The sequence below is a fragment of the Hyperolius riggenbachi genome, chromosome 8, assembly GCF_040937935.1.
Source record: "Hyperolius riggenbachi isolate aHypRig1 chromosome 8, aHypRig1.pri, whole genome shotgun sequence".
NCBI lineage: Eukaryota > Metazoa > Chordata > Amphibia > Anura > Hyperoliidae > Hyperolius > Hyperolius riggenbachi.
The window spans coordinates 164,437,090-164,462,035 of NC_090653.1; positions in this window are offsets into that span (position 1 = coordinate 164,437,090).

Below are 24,946 nucleotides of genomic sequence, written 5' to 3' on the forward strand. Positions count from 1 at the left end.
CTTAACAGCGCTCTAGGCCTGCCCAGCAAAATGTTGGATGATGCTCCTCTCTCCATTAATATTTTAAAAATGCATACTGGGTGTTGTGTGGTGCCATGCTGGGTGCTGTGGTGCCTCTATGGGGCATGCTGGGTGTTGTGGTGACATGATGAAAGCTGTGGAACCTCCATAGGGAGCATGCATCGTTGTGCGTGTCCTCACTGTTCCTCCCCCCAAACCCCCCTTGCCAGAAAAGTAGCACAGCGGGAGGAACTACTCATCTCCTCCATCCGCTAGATCCTCTGTAGCTGGCAATTCTCCCCCTAGCATCCGAGAATCAGACGCTAGGAGCTCTAGCTTCTAATACCTTCTCAAACACCAAGGGGAGAAGCCCACCAAGGGGAGAATTGAGAATCTGGAGACCAAGCAGCCGGACTCTGTACTGCTGCCCACTGCCGGACTCTGCCTGGGGGATATCCGGGGCACACCAGAATAGATCCGGGGCATGAACCACTGATCTTTGGGGCTAGCAACGCCAATGGTACAAATTTCCGCATTGTGCAGGAGCGGATGCACATAGCCAGGTGTCCGTTTTATGCACTTAGGAGAAGATTCTAGCTGGCTGCTGCAGCCAATCTGAGCAGCTAGCCAGCATTATTGGGAAGATTCTAGCTGGCTGCTGCAGCCATTCTGGGCAGCTAGCCAGCATTATTGGGTAGATTCTAGCTGGCTGCTGCACTCATTCTGGGCAGCTAGCCAGCATTATGGGGAAAGTTCTGGTTAATGCTGCAGCCAATCAAGGTTCAGCTGTCCAGCCAAGCTGAAGCCACATCTCTCTCCTCAAACCTTGCTCCTGCATTGTTCTCTTGGCCGTGATAGCGTTAAGCTGCCTTAGTGAAGCGCTGGGTGCTCTTGCTCTGTTTGGATATACTGTTATGACTCTAGCCTGTGTTTTGGACTACGTTTTGATCACCGCCTGGACCGACTTTTGCCTGATTACTGGATTATGTCTTGCCTAGCCCCTTGGCACTGCGAACCTCTGATTCTCTTGTATGACCCTTGGATTGTCTCTGGACCTGCCTCTGCCTAGCGTACTGGTATTGTGAACTTCTGATACCCGTTGCTGACTTGGACTGTTTAGACCTTGCCTTATCTATAGTGTGGTTTGGTGGTTTATTTGCTTACCCTTTGTTCAGCTCTGATTCTTTGCGCATACAGGGTCTGGGTGTAACTGAAGTCGGGTAGGTGTTGTCTCCTCAACTCCCGTTCAAGCGGGGACACGCCACACAGGGTGAAGACTGCAGTGTTAAATTGGGGCATCAGAGCTGAACTGTAGGTGGATACTCTGCCAGGCCTCACACACACATTGAGTGCCCCCTGCATGCATTGCAGTTGCACAGGGAATAGGAACTTACTGTGGGATCTGCAGCATGGGGAAAATGGAGGACTTTATATAGACTTCATATCAGCTCCACCAGTATTCCAAATTTCCCATATATTTCAAAATGACAGGGGTCTGTTAACTAGTTAGTGACAAAGGATGTGCCAGGTTTTTAGTTCACCCCATGTAGTGTCACCAGTTTGTCACCCCCTACCCGCCTGTAAAGGCCCCCACCCCTCCTTTTTCATTGCACTTTGTAGTGTGCTTACAGGTTGCAAGACACTCCCCCATCTCCACTGTTTGCCACTGCTCTGTAAGGCCTTCTGTATGATGTCTATAGCTTTGTAGGACCCCACATAATTTATTCCCCACATTTCAGTGCACTCTGCTTTGCAGTGCCAGCTTTCAGTTGTTCCACAATTTACTGTCTGTGCTTTATCACTACTGCGACCTCTGAAAGAGATGGTCAAGTGCATTTCAGCAAGCGCACTATCTGCACAGAGTTTATATGTTCTCCCCGTGTCTGTATGGGTTTCCTCTGGGCACTCAAGTTTCCTCTCACATCTCAAAAAACATACAGATAAGTTAATTGGCTTCCCTCTAAATTTTCCCTAAACTATGATACACAACACATACATAGATATAATGCATACAGAGACATATGACTATAGGGATTAGATTGTGAGCCCTTTTGAGGGACAGCTAAGTGACAATATACTGTGTACTGCGCTGCGGAAGATGTCAGCGCTTTATAAATACTAAATATTAATGATAATAATACTCACATTCTAGAGAGCAAGCCAAGGATGGTGGTCTGGAGGGGGAGGGTGTCACCCAAAGATGGGGGTGGGTTCTGAGATTGCAGAGATACAAGCCCCAGATGACTAAAGGCTCGTACACACGCCGTACTAAAGGCAACGACGGGTCCGACGCCACCTCCCGCTGGGCGGGTTTTCAGCAGACAGTACAGCGTGTGTGCAGTCTGTCGGCGGACTGATAAGGCTGTTTCTGAATGATCCGCATGGTGGATCGTTCAGAAACAGCCTTATAAGTCCGCCTACAGACTGTGCACACGCACTACTGTCTGCTGAAAACCCGCCCAGCGGGAGGTGACGACGGACCCGTCGTTGCCTTTAGTACGGCGTGTGTACGAGCCTTAATTGTAATCTCATTGACCTGTTTTAATGTTGTCATTTGGCACATTAAAACTATGTTTATTTTCAATAATTTACTACTTCTTTACTGTTTTCCTGTTTGTTTGACACCCAGTTGAAGGGCCTGCAAGTCAGAGCAAAGTGGTTGGAGAATATCAAATACCAGTCGTTATATTTTATAAACAATTTGATTTTTGGCAAGTGATCTACTGCAGGCAAATATTTTAGATTTTCTTTTTGGATCCTTTCAAACGCTTGTACACAGTGGTTCAGGCGCCATCCTAATAGCCCATTAAGCCTATTCTGTCAGTTGTCTTGGACATTTGACAACAAACATTTTCCCTGGTGGGGGAAGATTTATTTTGCATATACATTCTTATCTTGCAAGTTCAGAAATTATCCCGATATTTCCTCTTATCTTCCTCACATCTGTGGCTGATTCAGGTTTATGAAGATAATTTCCAGAGCTGTCTCTTTAAATCTTTAGCAGTGGATTGTCTGTGCCATGTGTAGCCCCCATACTGGTGTTGGGGGGGGGGGGAGATTCATTCAAAACCTGGAGCGAAGAATGTCAACTTCAGCATCAATTAGACGGGAGAAATCAAATACTGAATTATTAAGTGTAATTACAGGCAGGATTACTTCAATAGGCAGAGTAATTTTACAGATGATTGCTGGAAAACATGAGACAAAGGAGTTCCTTTAATCTTTCCGGCAAATCTATTTATACCACAAGAATGCTTGCAGTGTATACTTTGTGTGTGGATAGAGATGAGGAGATAGATATCGTTAGATTGCTCTAGATAAAGGATTCCTTTTCTTTCTATAACATTATTGGTAAAATAGCAGGTGAAAGGGGAACAACTTTGGTAGCCTTTACTAAGAACACAAACAGGTGTTTCACATGGGGAGAGGATTTCCTACTGTGACCTGTCTGAACATATAGGCAGTTTATCCCCCCCCCCCCCAAAAAAAAAAAAATTCTCATAAATCAAGTTACCCATAAAAAGGAAAAACAAGCACATACAGAAAGTGTGACATTTTATACAATTTAGTTGCGTTGGTACGGTCTCAATGTTTATGATCTATACTTTTATTCTTTCTGTGTCTGGATCTACAATGCACATCCTGATGTTTTCAAGCAGTTTTGTTATTTCACAATAGTTAGGAATGATTGGGCTAGAAAGGGCTCTCTTTAAAGATAATAGAAACTAGTGTATCAGGAAGTCTTGGCCCTGTTAATCTGTGTGTTTAATCATTCTGGCATTCCCATTATGGTTATTACTGATGTCGGTAAGTAGGATAATATAGAAGTTAACCAAATAAGTGTGAGTATAATTAGTATGACAGTTGGTGTAAAGCTCAGGATTTGTTTACTCTGGTGGTTATAGTGATTATTTAGCATTTTCATTAGGTTAGCTTTTTCAAACACTTTTTTAAGGATGAAGGTTAATGTTAGGACTAGCTTAAACTTGAGGACTGCGGCGTTAACCCCCCCTAGTGACCAGACCATTTTCACTTAATTGGCCCACTGCAGCTTTAAGGAAAAGCTGCAGGGCCGCACAACTCAGCACACAAGTGTTTCCCCCTCCTTTTCCCCCCACCAACAGAGCTCTCTGTTGGTGGGGTCTGATCGCCCCCACATTGTTTATTTATTTTTTAATCAATATTTATATTAAAGATTTTTAAATAAATGTAACTTTATTTTTGTTTTGCCCCATTCCCCTCCCTCTCTCCTAGGCTTCAGGCTATGAGAGCCGATCACTCTTTTGTCCCTCAGTGTCACACGACTGTCCCCAGTACAGCGCTGCTGCAGATCGCAACGCTGTACAAAGTAATTAGACGGCGAAACCGCCCCCCCCCCCCCCCAAGCAGGAGGTGCGCGCAATCTCCTGCTAGCCCCATAGAAGACCGTTCATGCCAATCGGCGTGGAGCGGTCCTGGGGCTGCCGCACTGCTCACACCAATTGGCGTGGAGCAGTCGGCAACAGGTTAAAGGATTCTAGTGATCCTGAAGTAGGAGTAGATATTGAAACTGTGATAGTTATTTCCTTTTAGACAATGCATATTGCCCGACTGTCCTGATCCTCTGGCTCTAATGCTTTAAAGCAAGGGTCCCCAACCTCTAGTCCGCGGGCCAATGCCGGGCCCTAGGCTCTTGCTAACTGGTCCACAGTTGCCCCGTCAGTCACAGTCTGCATGCAAAACGCGGAGCGGCTCTGCATCAAGATCAGCGTGTGGCGGCTGTATCACTGACCACTGCATCTGAGAAGTTTGTACTTCCACCCTCCACCTGCTATAGCCTTTCAGGGTGGAAGGAAGGGGCAGCAACTTCAGGAGTAATAATGGGACGTGGATAGAAGTGGGACAGTCTGGGCACCGCACTGGTAGCAGTATGGCCAGGCTGGTGAGTCTGGGCTGTGGTGGCTTCCTGCAGAACGGAGAGTAAAGGAGACGTTGCAGCCTGTGCCATGGTGAACTGGGATTCCTGCTGCTCCAGACCCCATCCTGCCCAAACAGCTGCTGGACAAGCTTCACCTGAGGAGGGACTGGTACAGTTTCTGAAACAAGCATGTAGCAAATCCAGTCAAACTTCAGCCAGAAACATCCAATCTGAACGCTTGTTTAGGGTCTATGGCTAAAAGTATTAGAGGCAGAGGACAGCTAGGCAACGTGCATTGTTTAAAAGGTACATATGGCAGCCTCCATATTCGTCTCACTGCAAGTGTGCTTTAAGTCACGCACTCAGAGCAAGCACACATATCAGGCGCTCTAACTAAAGTCTGGTTACACACTTGCTTGTTTCAGGTGCATGGTTCAGACACTACTGAAGCTAGAAAGATAAGCAACACTACCAGGCAACTGGCATTGTTTAAAAAGAGATAAATATGGCAGCTTTCACACTTCTCTCACTACAGGGTTATTTTATGGTTAGAGCTATACTGAAAGGGAGGGTGAAAGTTACTATTTAGCTTTGTTGTATGTCAGTGTAAAAGCAGGGGTGTCAAACTCAAACATGTAAGGGGCCAAAATCGAAAACCTAGTCTAAGTCACGGGCCAAATTGTTTATTTAGATTTCACATTTATTGAACAGTCTCAAGCTAAGTGAGCTAACTATAGCGAACATGGGAGGCCTCCTCCTCAGCATCTGCAGAGTAGCATAGTGGAGCAGTTTCATATTTTCCTGCCCCATTGCTGCTTCAAGATGAAATGTGACCCAAGGCAGGATGCCAAGCATCTATTTCCTCATAGTTTTTTTGGTAAGCTGCCATACAAGGGGGTTTGAATATCAAGAGGGGGCCCCATGGTAATTTTACTGAGTGGTCCCATGGGTTGTTACTGCACTCTGGGCCGGTTCTAGACTTTTTGCTGCCTGAGGCAAACTTGTGAGGATGCGCCCCAACCCTCCCGATTTAGGATGATTGCACAGCATCCGACAATTTGCACCACACGTTATAGCTGCAGTGCGCCTCCAAAAACACCTTAAGTATAGGTAGGTAGCCAGCTATAGAGGTGCCCCCAGTATTGGTATCTAAGTACAGTTGCCCCCAGTATAGGTTAGCCAGGTACAGTTGCCCACCACAGTATAGGTTGGCCAGGCACTCTCATCACTTCCTGTTTCTGCCTGGTGCTGCCCCAGACTTCTGTTGCCTGAGGAAGTCACCTTACTTGGCATCATGGGCGGCCTGGGCCTGGCTGTACTCCACCTCAAACTGACAATATTTCAACCAGAAACACACCCAAAAAAAAAAAAAACTGCATGTATGCATATCACAGCAGGAATTAATACCTCCATGAAGAGATACGTGAGTCTTCCAGCCATTCTTATAGTCAATTCTGTGTCACTGTATGTCCTAGAACACTAACAACCAGTTGTTTTGTTGCACAATATAAATACATACAAAATGTATGCAGCCAGTTAGATCTTCTATTTAACTTTCCTTTGGAGTCACTTATAGTTGCCAGCCAGTATGACTTTCTGTCTCTCAGGTTTGTAGATCTGCTCTGCAAATGAGATTCTCTGTCTGCCCTTATGACAGTAGGGATATCCTCCTTATAATATAATGCAAAGTCCCTGGCGCCATTCAAAGCTCATTTTTATTTCATCAATAACCAATTTATATTTAATCTATACCAGCTCTGAAATCATTGCTGATGTTATCTCCTCTTTAAACAATAAGATTAATTTATATTTCATGCTGTTCTATGAAGTAAGAGCATTAACAGCCCAATAAGTGCCTGCCGTTAAACATCTCTCTTTCCTCTTCTCATAACCTCAGACAGTTCTGCAACTTCCTGATATCCTGTAATGCACTCATATCTCACAAAAGAAATATTCTTATTTATAATGGAGTTCTCATAATAGCAGCTTTAATATGGTGCTCCTGGTTTGATTGTACTTACTGGAAGAAGCCCTCACTTTGCCCCTATGCCCATTGGTACAGCCACCACCAAACTATTAAAGAGGAACTTTAACCAAGGATTGAACTTCATTACAATCAGTAGCTGATACCCCCTTTCCCAAGAGAAATCTTTACCTTTTCTTGAACACTGCAGATCATCAGGGGGGTCTGTATGGCTGATATTGTGGTGAAACCTCTCCCACAGTGTGATGTCATGACCATGGTCCTGACAGTTTGCTGTCCGTGAACATTGCTGCATTGTGGGAAATAACGGCTTGCAAGCACTATCTCCCTCTGTGCATAGAACTCTCAGTAACGATCATTCAGTACAGATCAGGCAGAACTAAAGATGTCACACTAGTGATACATTTCAGAATGTAAACCAGGGAGAGGAAAGATTTCACAATACTCAAATACTGACTAAATAATCTATCAATAAATATTGTAAAAAATAAGCAATATTATTCATTATGTTATTTTCACTACTGTTTCTCTTTAAAGATGGGAGCAAATCAACACCTTACAAATCAAACTGACCATGTTTATCCATGAGTTCTCAAAGACCAGTCTTTGCCAACCTTTGTCAGGTCATGGCAGAGCCGGGACAAGGTCCTCCAGCACCCAAGGCTGAGACACCAAAGTGCGCCCCTCCATCCCTGCCACCACAGCCATCACACACTGATTGCTATTAGACTAAGAGGTACCACAGGGCCCACAACCTCCCCAACACCTTAATATCTAGTTGTCTGGCTTGCAGTCACTGCCATGTATCCCGTTTTCTTATTTCTTTCTGCTTCAAACATAATTAGGAATCACAGCTGAATTAATTCTGCGCCCCCTCCTACACTGCGCCCTGAGGCTGGAGCCTCTCCAGCCTATGCCTCGGCCCGGCCCTGGGTCATGGCATACCACGATGAAACTTCAAATGAAACTATAACCTTATAACAGTATTAAAGTGAAAGCAAAGTGGGGGAAAGGAATGAACAAGTTAAGAAAGACTATAGATAGTCCAGAGGCTTTCTTCATCCTCTTCGGGGCCACTGATCCAGCACTGAGATCCTCTAAGCATATCCGACAATGGCTACATGGAGGGCTAAATGAGGATCAGGGAAGCCTTTGGAGTAACCAAAGGCTTCCCTCTACTGATGTAAATATTTAATTTTTTTTAATTCTTTAGATTCGCTTTAACCCTAACTCGCTGTATCTATGCCTAATCATGACCCTCCTTTTTAGTGCCTAATGCTGGGAATACACGGTTTGTTTTTTAGGTGATTAGATGGTGTGCATCAAAAAAGGGCGCCTGGACAAAAGGGCGAAGGATATAGCCAAAATTATAAGTTCTTATGTAAAACAATATTTTTCGTTTATAACTTACAAATGAAAATATAGTATATAAACGGAAATGAAACGGCAAAATACTGTCTATAACAAAAAATGAAATCGGAAATGAAACGTCAAATAGCGTCTATAACAAAAAACGATATTTACACTTGTATGAAGCATAGTAATACAATGGTAGCTTTTACAGATATTTTACTGCAATTATACCTAACTATAGGCTCACACAGATCTCTCCCTATTCCTATCCCTAACCCCTAGACCCCCCCTTTATGTAAATATACATAATTTAATACATTTTATATATTACAAATATTATACTGTAACTATACCTAACCCGACTCTCATACAGAACCCTCCCTGTACCTATCCCTAACCCCTGGACCCCCCTGGTGGTGCCTAACCCTAACCACCCCCCTGGTGGTGCCTAACCCTAACCACCCTCCTGGTGGTGCCTAACCCTAACCACCCAGCTGGTGGTGCCTAACCCTAACCACCCCCCTGGTGGTGCCTAACCCTACCCCCCCTGGTGGTGCCTAACTCTAACCACCCCTCTGGTGGTGCCTAACCCTAATCCTCCCTTTAGATTGTAAGCCTCTGGCAGGGTCCTCCACTTCCTAGTGTAATCTACAGGATCATGTGCTCCTGTCCTATGACAGCCTGTACTTGTATTACTGGGCCTACCTAACCAGCCCATATTGCATGATCATGTATTTTGTACAATTTGTATGTATAACTTTGTTCTATGTGTATAACCCTATGTATGTCATCCTTGTATCATTGTATATATTTATTGTCCAGCGCTGCGTAATATGTTGGCGCTTTATAAATACACTTGCTTACTTGCTGCTGGTGATATATCGCCTAACCCTGGGCCACAGCCTGCTGCCAGACAAGCATCCCCTGCTGACCCGCTTCACAGCTCTCTGTCCACAAATAACTTCAACACCCATCCTCGCCCCAACCTCATTTCCATCCATCCCACTCACAAGCACATGCTCCCCCTACCCTGCGGTCTCTGGAATGCCAGATCCGTCCGCAATAAACTTACAGAGGTCTACAACCTCTTCCTCTCCAAATCCCTCACCATCCTCGCACTCACTGAGACATGGCTCACCCCCTCTGACTCTGCCGCAGAGGCTGCCCTCTCATACGGGGGGCTTCACCTCAGTCACACCCCCAGACCAGACAACAGGACCGGGGGAGGGGTGGGTCTGCTCCTCTCCCCATCCTGCACATTCCGTGTCCTCACTCCACCTTCCTCCCTACAATTCACATCATTTGAGGCCCACACTATCCGCCTCTACAATCCCCTCCTAGCCATTGTTGCAGTCTTATACCGCCCTCCGGGCTCCACACGACAATTTCTCGACAACCTTGCCTCCTGGCTCCCACACATCCTCTCCTCTGACCTCCCCACCATCATCCTCGGGGATTTTAATATACCCATCAATGAACCCAAGAACTCTGTTGCGACCCGGCTACTCACCATAGCCAACTCACATGGCCTAGTACAACACACCAACGCCCCCACTCACACTGCACGTCACACTCTCGACCTTATATTCACTAAATCCACCACCATTGCAGACCTCGACATCGCACCATTTCCACCCTCAGACCATTACCTTCTCGCCTTCAACCTCCTCACGGAAGGCACCTCCAAACTACCCGCCCACCCACCTGGTCGATGGCAGCGAGACCTACGCAAGCTCAACCCTGGCGTCCTTGCTGACTCCCTCCATGGCCTATCCTCCACTCTCCCCACCCTAACCTGTCCTAATCTTGCTGCAGCTCAGTATCACCAAATTCTCTCATCAGCCCTAGAGAAAGCTGCTCCACCAATATTCCGCCGCAACCGACCCCCTAACCCCCAGCCCTGGCGCACTACCCATACTCGCAACCTCCAGAGGGAAACACGCGCCACTGAACGAAAATGGCGGAAAACTCGACTAAACCAGGATTTCCTACAGTACAAGACTAACCTGCAGCAGTTCCACACTGCCCTTGCTCATGCGAAGCAGGAATACTTTACCAAGCTCATCGGAGCACAAGCTTCCAATCCCCGGCGTCTTTTTAGCACCTTCAACTCCCTGCTTAAACCCACCCCCCCACCTTCTGTTTCCTCCCTCTCTGCCACAGATTTAGCCACCCACTTCACCAACAAAATAGTCTCCATCCGTCAGGAAATATCCAATCTTCAATCTTCACCTCCCACCTGCTCACAACCTACTCCTTCTCCACCCTATCCTCCCCTCACCTCCTTCACTCCTACTACCACTGAGGAGGTCAACCACCTACTGCAGACTTCCCATACCACTACCTCCCCCCTTGACCCTATCCCTTCTGATCTACTTCAGCCTCACTTCACGGATCTGGCTCCAGTCCTCACTACCATGTTTAACCTCTCCCTATCCACAGGCACCTTCCCCTCAGACTTCAAGCAGGCCACTGTACTGCCTCTGCTCAAGAAACCCTCCCTCGACCCCTCGCTACCCTCCAACTACCGCCCGATCTCCCTCCTCCCCTTCGCCTCAAAACTCCTTGAGCGTCTGGTTCACAAACGCCTGACCCTGTACCTCAATGCCAACTCACTACTAGACCCACTGCAATCTGGATTTCGGCCTGCCCACTCAACCGAAACGGCTCTCACCAAAGTGGTCAATGACCTTGCCTTAGCTAAAGCTGAAGGTAAATATACCATTCTCCTCCTCCTTGACCTTTCAGCAGCTTTTGATACAGTAGATCATCCCCTACTCCTCCAGTCCCTCCAATCCATGGGCATTCACGATCTCGCCCTGACCTGGCTTTCATCCTACCTCTCCAACCGCTCCTTCACGACCTCCTTCAATGAGTCCTCGTCCACCCCCAACCACCTCTCAGTGGGAGTCCCCCAAGGCTCGGTCCTTGGCCCCCTACTGTTCTCCCTATACACATCCTCCATTGGCAAGGTTATCTCCTCCATGGGTTTTAACTATCATCTGTATGCAGATGACACCCAAATCTATCTCCACACCCCTGACATATCCACCACTACCATGGACAAGGTCTCCTCCTGCCTATCTGCCATCTCCTCCTGGATGTCCGCTAGGTTCCTAAAACTAAATCTAGACAAAACGGAATTTATGATCTTCCCACCCCGGTCATCCCTGGACCTCCCAGATGTGCAGGTCACTGTTAACCACACTACTATTCACCCTACCTCTCAAGCCCGCTGTCTGGGTGTCACCCTGGACTCCGCACTCTCCTTCACTCCCCACATCCAAAACCTCACAAAGTCCTGCAACTTCCACCTTCGTAACATCTGTAAGATTCGCCCTTTCCTGACCCCTGCCACCACCAAACTCCTCATCCATGCCCTCATAATTTCCCGCCTCGACTACTGCAATGCCCTTCTGTCTGGACTCCCTAAGACCCGAATAGCCCCACTGCAGTCCATCATGAATGCGGCTGCCAGAATTATCCACTCCTCACATCGCTCCACCAGGGCGACTCCCCTCCGTGAATCCCTCCACTGGCTTCCTATCCAGTCCAGAATCAGATTCAAGATATTGTGTCTGACCTACAAATCCATCCACAAAACCTGTCCAACCTACATTTCTGATCTTACTCAGAGATACACACCAAGCCGCTCACTCCGCTCCTCCAATGAACTTCGCCTGACCGTCCCCCGCATCACCCAGTCCCATGCACGCCTCCAAGACTTCTCAAGAGCCGCTCCGACACTATGGAACTCCCTACCTCCACCCATTAGGGCAGCCCCCTCCTTCAACACCTTCAAGAAGGCCCTCAAAACTCACCTTTTCACTCTTGCCTACCACCCCTCACAATTGCTCTAAACCCAGCCGAACTCTGGTCCCCTACCTCTCGTGTCCCTACCTCTCCCTCTAGATTGTAAGCCTTTGGGCAGGGTCCTCACTCCTTTTGTGTCCTACCTGATCATGCACCTCTATTACTGTGCACCCATGCTATGCATTTGAGTGAACCTAACTTGCCTAACTCCATGCTCCCATCCAGTGACTGACTAAGCATTACCTTGTACTCATACTGTGCTGTGTGATCTGGTTTTCTTGTATTCCTGTATTGTCATATTGCTGTTTGTCACCCCTAAATATTGTCTGTAACCTAAATTAATGTCCAGCGCTGCGTAATATGTTGGCGCTTTATAAATACAACAAATAAATAAATAAATAAATAAATACAATAAATAATAATAATAATAACCCTAACCACCCCCCTGGTGGTGCCTAACCCTAACCACCCCTGGTGGTGCCTAACCCTAACCACCCCCTTGGTGGTGCCTAACCCTAACCAACCCCCTGGTGGTGCCTAACCCTAAGACCCCCTCCTGGTGGTGCCCAACCCTAAGACCTTCCTGGTGGTGCCTAACCCTAAATATCCGCTGGTGGTGGCTAACCCTAAGACCCCCCTGGTGGTGCCTAACCCTAAGGCCTCCCATGTGGTGCCTATCCCTAAATCTCCCCTGGTGGTGCCTAACCATCCCCCTGGTGGTGCCTAACCCTAACCATCCCCACTGCACAAACACACTTACACACATATAAACAATATTATAATTAATCCTTAAAATACTTAGCTATAAATAAATGAATAAAATAATTTATATATTTGTAATAGAATAAATAGCCTTAAAATCATGTACACATTAATAATATTATAAATAGAAAAATTATATATATATATATATATATATATATATATATATATATATATATATATATATATATATTAGAATAAATAGCCTTATAGTCATGTAGGCATTTAAAATCTTAAAATAGCGGCAATGTTAAAAACAATATATTAGTAAGATAATAAATTTAAAAACTATAATCGACGCATTATAAGTCTAAAAAACAAGGTTAATACTAAAAGCAATGTATTTCTAATAGAATAAGGTTGAAAACGATATTTAAGCATTATACGTATGAAAACGAATTTTAAAGTAATAAAATAAGTGTAAACGAAAATGTACTTATTACAGTCCTTAAAGCGACATTTAAAAACGAAAAAATAAGTAAAACCTCCTGAAAATGAAATTTAAAAACGATAAAATAAGTAAAAAGTCAAAACAAATTTGTTAACGATATTTGTAATAAACCTTATTCTGTAAATGAAAACTTTTGTTAACACGATCCCTGCAACCGCTATTTCTCTGGTGCCCTAATTTCCTGTCGGGTGCCCAATAGACGATATTTTGCATTGCAGTCTGTGGCGGCACCCTTTTTGTCCATTAGCCATATGCACCCTTTTTTACTGCTTCCGACATGTTCGATCTCCCTTTTGATTCTTTCACCACTCGATTTCTGATAGAAGTGAATGGAAAAAGATAAGAAAAACGAGCGGCAGATAAGAGAATCGACTGCAGAATCGAGCAGCAAAAATGACCGAGAGTAGAAACGCATGGCAGAAACTAACCATCTATTCCCAGCATAAAGCCCCATACACACGATCAACAGCGGTCTTTAATGCAGAAAAAATATCAAACAACTTTTGTTGTGAAACAAATTGAAACAACCAAAACTTGCTATTGTGTGAACAATAGCAAGCAGCTTCTTTTGGTTGTTTCAACTTGTTTCACTACAAACGTTGTTTGATAATTGTGCTGCATAAAAGAACGCTGTTGAGCTTGTGTATGGGGCTTAACCCTAATCACTGCCTAACCTTAACCTACTTAACCAATGCATATGCCTCCTTACAGATGTTTAAAGTCCCCTTTGCACTAGATTTGTTTATTGTGATACATTGTAATGTACAATTTTTCTGATACAGCATGGTGGCCATTCAAAGTCATGAATAGCAACAGTGTGAACTGTCTGGAAAAATGAGTCCAGCAATGTGTTGTACAGTTCACTGGAGCAAGTATGGAAGGACCCATTTAAAACAATGTTTTACCATCTGCTGTGCAATGTGCTGCTGCATGCATAAACACATATAATGTGAAAGGAGCTTACCCCTAATTGTTATGGATGTCTAACCCTAAGCTACCTCATCGTTTTCCATTAACTCTCCCTGTCGATGCCTTATTCTCACACACCAAAATGATACATGTCATGCACCAAATCTACCTTTAGCACCAAAACTATCAAATTTAATGAAAACCTATTAAAGGGAACCTGATGTGAGAGACATATGGAGGCTGACATGTTTATTTCTTTTTAAACTATACCAGTTGCCTCAGACAAGACAAGTAGAAAACATTGGGCAGGCACGTCAAGATAAAAAGCTGACACCACTTTATTGATCACCATACACGATCACTTCTATGCATTCAGCAAACCGTGACACAATTCAAAAATAAACTCTGTGAGATATGTATAGGCAGGTATGATCCAACTGAACAAAAACATTAAACTCAGCTTGAGAAAATATTTACAAAAATTCAAAAATAGTTCCAGCAATACAACATGATCTCACATGATGCAATATCCAGGTGAATAAATAAAAACGGAAAGCATGCAGAGAGCTAGAGAATTTAGCACTCAGCAGTGCAGGCAATACATGTGTGACCCAGTGGTGTGGTAGGTAGAGAGATGAAGCCGGCACCATCAATAGTATTAATGCTCTTTTAATGGATGAAAAACATGCTGACAGTCAATATGCGACGTTTCAAGGCCCGCAGCCTCTTTCTCAAGCTAGACTGTGCATGACAAAATGTACAATGTATAATCAGCTTTATATACTCACAACATGTATTCAAGGCAGCCAATCTGGTTTGCGCACACAAACAACAACCAATAGGAACAGGTCCTACCTAGTGGACCTGATAGAGAACTCTGTTGCTGCCTACCTGATAGGGACGTTTGAAGTGGTGTCCCTCCCCTCCAACATAACGCCTATCTCCGCAAGAGCAGGATCGCTTCGCAATGCCGGGCTGTTGAGCGGAAGTCCGTTCCCATAGGCCACGCCCCCGGCGGACCACATGGGGAACCTGCCGCACTACATAGAGGAGAAGGCGGCGGCATGCCGCCCACTCCCCTTCTGCCCGGCAACATGTGACGCGAGCGGGAAAACCCGCTCATTCGTCACAGGAATGTAAATAAGGAAGCGCGCTGTCTGCTCCTGACAGAGAGCAAAGCGTGGGTCCGTGACCTAGCAACGGACCTCTTGCGTGCTGTATCATATATTACAATACATATAAATGGTGCTATCTATCCATCGAGGCAAACAACAGACCCATTGGTATATATAGTGACCCACATTAAGGGCAACTTCCTACTTATAGATTATGGTGTCAGTAATTGAATGTCAGGACTATAGAAAGGGGATACGGTAAACGCAGGAGACCAGGAGGAAAAAAGGGAGGAAAAAAACGGGAGGAAAAAGGAAGACAAACAGACACTAAAAGTCATCATGAGGAGGAAAGAGAGAGAGAGGAGGACATACGCCGGGCAGGATACCCACCGCTTCTATACAACTAAAAATAGATACAATAATAATATTGATAATAATAATTAATAGAGGAGGCTGGACAGCATGGAACGGGGGAACCATCAAATAAAGGGTACAAGATCTAATTCTCTGTTTAAACCCCTCGGTTCCATGGTGTCCAGTCTCTTGATCCAATGGGCCTCCCTCCATAGCAGCCCCCTCTCCCTATCTCCCCCCCTCCTCAACGGCAGAACCTGCTCTATAATTTGGAATTTAAGTTGGCTAACGTGATGATTTGCTGCCACAAAGTGGTAGGGGACAGCCTGATCAACCAGTTTTTCTCTTATAGCATACTTATGTGAAGATAACCTTTTCTTCAATTTTTGCGTGGTCTGACCAACGTATAATAGTCCACAAGGACACTTCAGAATATAGACCACATATGCGGTATCACAAGTAAAGTAGCCATTGATCCTAAATTGTCTTCCCGTGTGTGGGTGGCTAATAAATTCTCCCCTAGTCACCGAGCTACAGTGCACACAGTTGAGGCATGGGAAAGTTCCCTTTCTAGTTGAATCAGATCTGCCCCCTTCAGCGTGTCCCATGTCTGCATGGACCAAACGGTCTCTTAAATTTGGTGCTCTTTTGTAAGACACCAATGGAGGACGCTGAAAAAAGGGTATTTCTGGGAAACTATCGGTCAAAAGATACCAATGTCTCCTAATGATTTTGGAGATATCCTCACTCTGTGTACTGTATCTCGTGACAAAGGGGACGCGGTCCCCTGTATTTCTGTTTCGTCTACGTCTCCCCTCCAAACCTTGATATAGTCTGTCATGTGCTGTTTGTAAAACCTCAGTGGGATAACCGCGATTAAGAAATCTACCAGTCATCTGTGATATCCTCTGCTGTCTGGTCATCTCGTCGTCAACTATCATCTGTACCCGTCGTAGTTGTCCAATGGGTATGGCTTTCCTGGTCATATCGGGGTGGAAACTCCCATAATGTAGGAGTGAGTTAACGTCAGTAGGTTTGATATAAATGTCCGTCACTAGTCTGTCTCCCTGTCGCTGTACTAGTGTGTCCAAAAAATTAATTTCTTGTTCAGAACAATGGATTGTTAGACGTATGTCAATACATCTCATCATTAACTCAGCTATAAAGGCTTCAAGGGTCGAGTGTGGCCCCGCCCACACGCAAAAAACATCATCGATATAGCGATACCACATTTTAGCATGTGTCTGAAAGAGAATGTTAGTGTATACATACATATCTTCGTATACTCCCATGAAGATGTTAGCGTAGGGCGGGGCCACATTCGACCCCATCGCCGTGCCTTTCCTCTGTAAATAGTACCTGTGTTCAAAACGAAAATAGTTAAAGGTTAAGACAATTTCTAATAGTCTACAAACAAAATCAACTTGCTGTTTAGAAAAATCAGAGGAAGTCTCCAACACATAACGAACAGCCTCTATACCCCCATCGTGTGGGATGGAGGTATAGAGGCTCTCCACATCAAGTGTGACAAGCAGAAATGGACCCTCCAATGGGGGGGTGTTACGTAGAATGTTAAGAAACATCTGAGTGTCTCTCAAATAGGATTTTAAGGCTACTACAAAAGGACTCAGTATTTTCTCCAGATATTTTGCTATAGGTGCAAAGACAGAGTCTATTCCAGCCACTATAGGTCTGCCAGGGGGATTGACTAGACTTTTGTGGATCTTGGGACATATGTAAAGAACAGGAGTAATGGGAAAATCCTGAACAAGGTATTTAGCAAGTTTGTCATCTACTATGTCGGCTGTCCTAGCAGCAGACACAATAGACGCTATCTTGGCTTGAATCTCGGGGAGGGGATCCCTCTCTAAGGGCTGGTAAGTTGATGTGTCCGAGATCTGTCGTAGTATTTCCTGGCGATAGGCAGGAGTATCCATGATGACGATGGCCCCGCCTTTGTCGGCGGGCTTAATAGTGATTGCTGTGTTTTCTGCCAATTGTCTAATGGCCAATCTCTCCTGTGTCGAAATGTTGTTACGACATTTGAGGCCGAACATATTGGATCTTCTCAACACAGAATCTATCTCTTCTTGCACCTTTTTAGTGTATATGTCTATAATCTGGCATGATGGTGGTTGGAAGTTGCTCTTTAGCCGTAAGCCACTATCCTTCAGTCTGAGTATATCACCAGTTTCTTCATTGTCTGATGTTCCAAATGGGCGTGGTATGGAGAAAAAGTACTTGAGTCTAATTGCACGAAAGAATCTCTGTAGGTCCACATCTATCTCCAATGGATCAGGTATGTGTGTTGGAGAAAATGAAAGTCCTCGATTGAGGACCGACAACTGGGGACCAGACAACACGACAGCAGAGAGGTTAACGACTATATTCTCCTGCTTACAGATCGTGGTTGGCGTGATCGCAGGCGTCCTCTTATGCCTCCTTCGCCTGCGTCCGCCCCTCCGCTTCCGTCCTGACTGGACATCTGATCTGAGAGGCCCTCCTGAGATGACGTCAGGGGTAAATCCGACGACTCCTGTGGATTACCATATGGGCGTGGTCTAGCGCCACCTCGTCCCCCCTGTCTCGGTCTACGGGGTGCCCGAGGTCTCTGTGTAGGTCTCTGCCACTGATATACGTATCCTAGTTTGTAATCATTCTCATCTCTGTGAAATTTGTCACGTTTGATTGCTTCAATTTGACTCTGATGTGTCTCAAGCATATTAAACAGTTCTGTGGAAAAGAGTTCATACGCCTCATAGCTGATGAGTGCTTTTAGTTTTTCCTTAAGTTGGATACGTTGAGTCTCAAGTCTGGGGAGTTCCTCCTGAATCTTTTGAATTGTAAGGGTCATGGAGTCAAAGGCAGCTTTGTTCCATATTTGACTCCACAGTGGTGTGGTGGCAGATCATGGACTGGATAGAAGCCGAGACGTTTGTGTGGTCTCTAGGTCTGCTGCCCTAACAGCCATTTCACCCTTTGTCCTTGTGGGCCTCTTCAGAGGGACATAGTGCCTGGTCTGGTACCCTAAGAGACGTGGCATGTTGTTCCGCCCGACCTCCTGTGTGTTGCGCAATCGATGGCTTCTAGTGTGAGCAAGGACAGCATCTTCCACCTATTTAAGCGTGTTGCCATCCTGTCCACACTCCTACTTCCGCCGACGTCATTCCGTGCCGTCTATCTGTCTTCTGCGGCTGATAAGCAACCATTCTGCCAGAAGACTGGGGAAGTGAATGTGCTCATTATTGCCATCTTGTGGCCAAAGAGCGGCCTGTCCTGCTTGTGGCCAGTAGAGATGGCCTGAAATTTTCGCAGGCGAACGGTTCCAGGCAAACTTTTGTGGTTCGCGATCGCGGAGAACCTAAAACTTTTCCGGAAGTTCGGTTCGCCCCCATAGTGCATCATGAGGGTCAACTTTGACCCTCTACATCACAGTCAGCAGGCACATTGTAGCCAATTAGGCTACACTCCCTCCTGGAGCCCCACCTCACTTGTGTGCTTGCAGTAATTAGAGAAGGGATAGCTGCTGCAGACTCTCATTGGGAAAGCTTAGTTAGGCAGCGGGCTATTGTAGACTTGTTAGCTTGCTCCTGGCTGATAGTTATTGCTAAAAAAGCACCCCTCAACAGCTCTTTTGAGAGCTAATCTTGTTCTTGTGATCTATTTTTTTTTTTGTGTGTGGCCCACTTGCATTATATACAGCCCTGTCAGTCAGTTGCAGCTGGCCTTTGGCCCCTTGGTGGTATAATTACTACTGTTCCAGGTGCACATTGTAATACCCATCACTGCATATACCTACTACCTGTTGTTCCCTTCAGTGCACCCACCTACCTACGTGAGTGCACGCAGTGTCACTGTGCCTGTCCGGTACCTGTCTGTGTGTGACAGGTGCACATTGTAATACCCATCACTGCATATACCTACCTGTTGTTCACAGTGCACCCACCTACCTACCTGAGGGCACGCAGTGTCACTGTGCCTGTCCGGTACCTGTCTGTGTGTGACAGGTGCACATTGTAATACCCATCACTGCATATACCTACTACCTGTTGTTCACTTCAGTGCACCCACCTACCTACGTGAGCGCACGCAGTGTCACTGTGCCTGTCCGGTACCTGTCTGTGTGTGACAGGTGCACATTGTAATACCCATCACTGCATATACCTACTACCTGTTGTTGACTTCAGTGCACCCACCTACCTATTTGAGCACATGCAGTGTCACTGTGCCTGTCCGGTACCTGTCTGTGTGTGACAGGTGCACATCGTACTCACTGTATATACCTACCTGTTGTTCGCAGTGCACCCACCTACCTACGTGAGTGCACACAGTGTGATATTTAATATCACCAGTCACTGTACCTGTTCACGGTACGTGTGTGTGACAGGTGCACATTTGTAATAGCCATCACTGCATACACCTATTGTGTTCAGTGCACCAACCTACCTACGTGAGTGCATGCAGTGTGATATACCGCTCCGTGCATACCTGTTAACTGCACCTGTGTGACTGGACATTGTATTAGTCAGGTGCTGTGTGGGGAGCGACTTAGTCTTGGGGCAGGCAGTCACACGTGCTTTTTTAGCAATAAGAATCAGCAAAGAGCAAGCTAACAAGCCTAACACAAGAGCCTAACTAAGCTTTCCCTATGTCTACAGCAGGTTCTCTCCCTTCTCTAATTACTGTAGCCACACGAGTGAGTGAAAAGGCTTACACTGCCTACCTTTTATGGGGGGGGGGGAGCTCCATGAGGGAGTGTAGCCTGATTGGCTACCCTGTGTCTGCTGACTGTGATGTAGAGGGTCCCTTATGATGTAGTATAGGGAGCGGATCGAACTCGCATATAGTTTGCGGTTCACCGCGAACTCAAACCACCGAAGTTCGCGTGAATCGGTTTGCAGTCGAACCATTCGGGCCATCTCTAAATCTGACAAGGGTGGCTACTGTTTCAGGTGTGTGATTCAGACACTGCTCACCAGAAAGATCATCAGAACTGCCAGGTAACTGGTATTGTTTACTGTAAAAGGAAACACATATAGCGTCTCCATTTACAATCAATATTATGACTGATATATCAATGAAATATACATAAAACTTGCCTGGTCTTTGCCCAGTTGGTTGCGGCAGAAGCCTTGTGGAGGTGGGGCACAGGTGGGCGTAGTGCGTTAATGACACTTCCATAGCATTACAAACTCAGCAGTTGCAGTGATCAATATTAGACAAGATTTTCACTGAAATGTTCTGTTCAATAAAATCTAATATCTTGTGGTGTGCAGTGGTAGACCATGGAAATAATACCAGTACAATGCTGTTTTCCTGATCCATTATAAATTGTACATTGTAAGCTTTATATTACAGTACATCGATGACAAGATTTTACAGCTGAAGACAAACCGGAAAAAAAAAAAAATTAGTCACAGATGTTGGCCATGCTAGCCCTGCTGGGTTTTACACTAATGTCGTTCTAACATGCTTCAGGCAAAGGAATATTGCTCCCAGAAGGTTTGACAACACCTTGCACCCCTTCTGGACCCATAAATATCCAGGAAACATCATAGGAAAGGCAAGAAGGGGAATACATTATGAAAATGATAGTATTGCCTTGTTAAAGCATACAGTGGAAAGAACTTTCTCATGGTCTGGGATGATGAGCAAGCGGATGACTGCTTGAGAACATGCCTAATGCTATGCTATCATTAATTTGCAGCTGTAAAATGGGGCTGGTAGATGTAGAGGTAACAAGTCCTTTGGGAAAAAGAAGCCTCTTGTGTTCATATGTGTGAAATAAGTAAATATTCCCATTCTTCGATATCAGGTTTGGATTAATGGCACTGGTGAGTTGCCTTGCTAACACCTTATTAGGAACTAGCGCAAGACCCGGTGTTGCCCGGGTATGTATTTGGCTGCTGTTGGCTCCGCCCACTTTTTTAACCTTAACACACAAACACTCAATGACCAAGTTTGTGAACTTTGGGGTCCTTAGAATCAGTCATTTAAATTTTCCCATTGAAAAGAAACAAATCTGATTGGCTGTTTGCGGTTCCGCTACCTTTTGTGAATTTGAACCCCAGTCATCCAATGACCGACTGTAGCAGGCTTGAGGCCTCTGCCATTAACAGTGTAAGAATATTTTATTTCTAAGGTGTGAAAATATTACATTGGAGAAAACTAAGGCCCCTTTTACACTTAAAGGGGCACTACAGCGAAAAACTGTAAAATGTAAAATATGTGCAAACATAGACAAATACGCCATAAATTACTTTTCTCCTATTTTGCTGTCACTTACAGTAGGCAGTAGAAATCTGACAGAAGCGACAGCCTTTGGACTAGTCCATCTCTTCATAGGGGATTCTCAGCAAGGCTTTTATTCTTTATAAAGATATTCCCTAAAAAGGATTTAAACAATGATGCTGGCCAGTTTCCCTGCACGCTATACAGTTTTTTGGCAGTTGGACAGAGCAACTGCCATTCACTAAGTGCTTTTGAAAATAAATAAATCCCTGAGAATCCCCTATGAAGAGATGGACTAGTCCAAAACCTGTTGCTTCTGTCAGATTTCTACTGCCTGCTGTAAGTGACAGCAACATAGGAAAAAAGTAATTTATGGCTCATTTTACTCTTGAAAAAATGTACTTCTTATTTGTATATGTTTGCACATTTTTTAAATTTTAAAATCTTTTGCCGTAGTGCCCCTTTAAATATACCCCTTGAAAATCAATAGGTAGGGAGCCCAGAGCCAGAGTAAGAAAAGGAAATGTGATATCTGAGACTTTCCAGCTGTCCAGGGGCACTCTTCAGGGATGCCCACTCTCAACATCCCTGTTTGCTCTGGCAATAGAGCCAATGGCTATCCTCATCAGAGATTCAGAGGAAGTAGAAATCAATGGCATAGTGGAAAAAATGTCACATTATGCAGACGACACTTTGTTGTATCTCGCAGACCCAGCTGTGTCTCTGACTAAAGCCTTATCACATATCTCGCATTTCGTTATATATTATCTGGTCTTTGTGTTAATCACAATAAATCATCTCTGTTGGTGGTGGACGATTTTGGCATGACCTCTTATGTTGGTCCATTACCCTGGGTGACCAAGTTTACTAATTTGGGTATTAAGATTTCTAGATCCCTTACAACCTTTTTACAACTCAATTTATATCCCCTGATAGATAAAGTTGAGGAGAAGTGCAGGGTGTGAGGCAGACTTCCGTTGTCACTTATAGGATGAATAAATATAGTGAAGATGATTTACCTCCCCAAGTTTTTGTATAATTTTCGACAGGCTCCTGTGTGTATTCCTAAACAGGCCTTCCAGAAACTAAACTCAATAGTCTCATTGTTTATATGGAATGGTCAAACTCCACGAATGGCCTTGGAAACTTTGCAACTACCCTGGATGAAGGAGGATTGGTTGGCACTATCAAATTTTGCTAAGTATTTCTATGCTGCAAAATTAGTTAGTGTGAGGTGGTGGTTTAAACAAGATATGTACAATCTGGTGGTGAGGGTGAAAGCGGCAAGGATGGGGTCCTATGAGAGACAGGCGTTGCTTCTGTATCATGGCCCCAGGTTAGACTCTAGATGCACTATCTCCATGAAAACCACAGTTAGAGCATGCAATGTAGCACAAGCAATGTTTACTAAGACCAACCAATGGCCTTCACGCGTGCCACTTTGGAAAAACCCCAATTTATCTCACTTTAACATGATCTCGGATCCAGGGATATGGATTAAATATGGTATTAAGATGATAGATGAAATTGTGAAAGAAGGACAATTGTATACTTTCTTAGAACTGAAAGCTGCCTATTCACTGTCCAATAAAATGCTGTTTTGCTACCTCCAGCTCAGTCTTTGCGGCACAATTTTTGGGGGTTGAGATATTGGTGGAGTGTTCGAGTTTTGAGGAAACTATGCTACAACAGCACTTGGATAAGCCCCTTTCTGCGATATACTTTGGCCTGGTTATGTCTACCTTAAACAGATCGGAAAGATGTAGGGAAAGATGGGCAAAAGATGGTGTACAGCTAAGTGGCGAGGAATGGGAGGACTTGTTGGACGAGTATGTCACCACAATGATCTCAGCTAAAGATAGATGTCTTCAGGTAAAATGTTTGCATCGGGTATGCTATATGCCGGAGAGGCTGCATAAAATGCAAAGATTTTGGGGTGAGGTATTGCATGTATTGAATGAAATCACTACGCTACAGGTTGTGGCTACGCAGCAAGTAGCGCTGTTGGGATTGCTGAAGGAGATTGTTCCTAATAAATATACAAGACTACTGTGAAAATATACTTGTTGTTACACTAGAAAAGCCATTTTACTGTGCTGTAACTCGACCAGTCCACCTACTAAACATAACTGGATGCAGCTAATCAATCAAACATTACTGATGTACCAGCTCACTTATGTGAGCAGAAATTGCTAAAACATGGGTGTGCTGGATTAATAATCATGAGATGACCTCACAAGCACCAGAATAAATCCATAATCACTTGAATTATGTGACCGACGGGGTAGGGGGTGGAGCTAAGGTCTTTCTTCTTTCCTTTTCTCTTTTCTTTTTCTGCACTTTGTTTTGTCTCTACTCTGTACTGGCGATGTGTGGCACAGGCAACACTGGGCTGATACTGCACTGATAATTATATATTAAAGCATGTGATGGGTAGGACGTTACTGTGTTACCTTGTACCTGGCTCAATACGATATTATAATGTCTAATGATGTATGTCCTCAAATTTGCTTTTTTTTGTTGCTACTAGTCACAAAGCTGTTAATGTTTCATACATATACAGACTGTAATGCTAATGCACTGTTACCCAGGTAATGTTTGTAGCTGTACTTTTTTCTTTGTTGAAAACAATAAAATTGATTTAAAAAAAAAAAATCAATAGGTGAATTTTGATTGGCTGCTGAAGGCTCCACCCACTTTCCAGAATATTTATCCCAGTAATCCATTGACCAATTGTGCCAAATATGAGAACTCTGCCATCAATAGTGTAAGAATGCCAGTAATTTATATTTTCCCAGTGAAATATGTGGGTTTTTTGGGTCCGCCCACTTTTATAACCTTGACACACACACAGTCACTCAATGACTAAGTTTGTGATTTTGTAGTTGCATAAAAAATGTGAGAATGGAAGCAGTTCATCCAGCAAATTGTAACGACTGGTGTCAGCTAACAGATATTCTGATTATTGGTGATCTGCAGTATCACCAATAATACAGATGCTATACCTGATTAAGTGTGATCTGCAGAATCACCAATAATACCAGTATAGCCAGACACAGGACTACCAATGTGTTTGG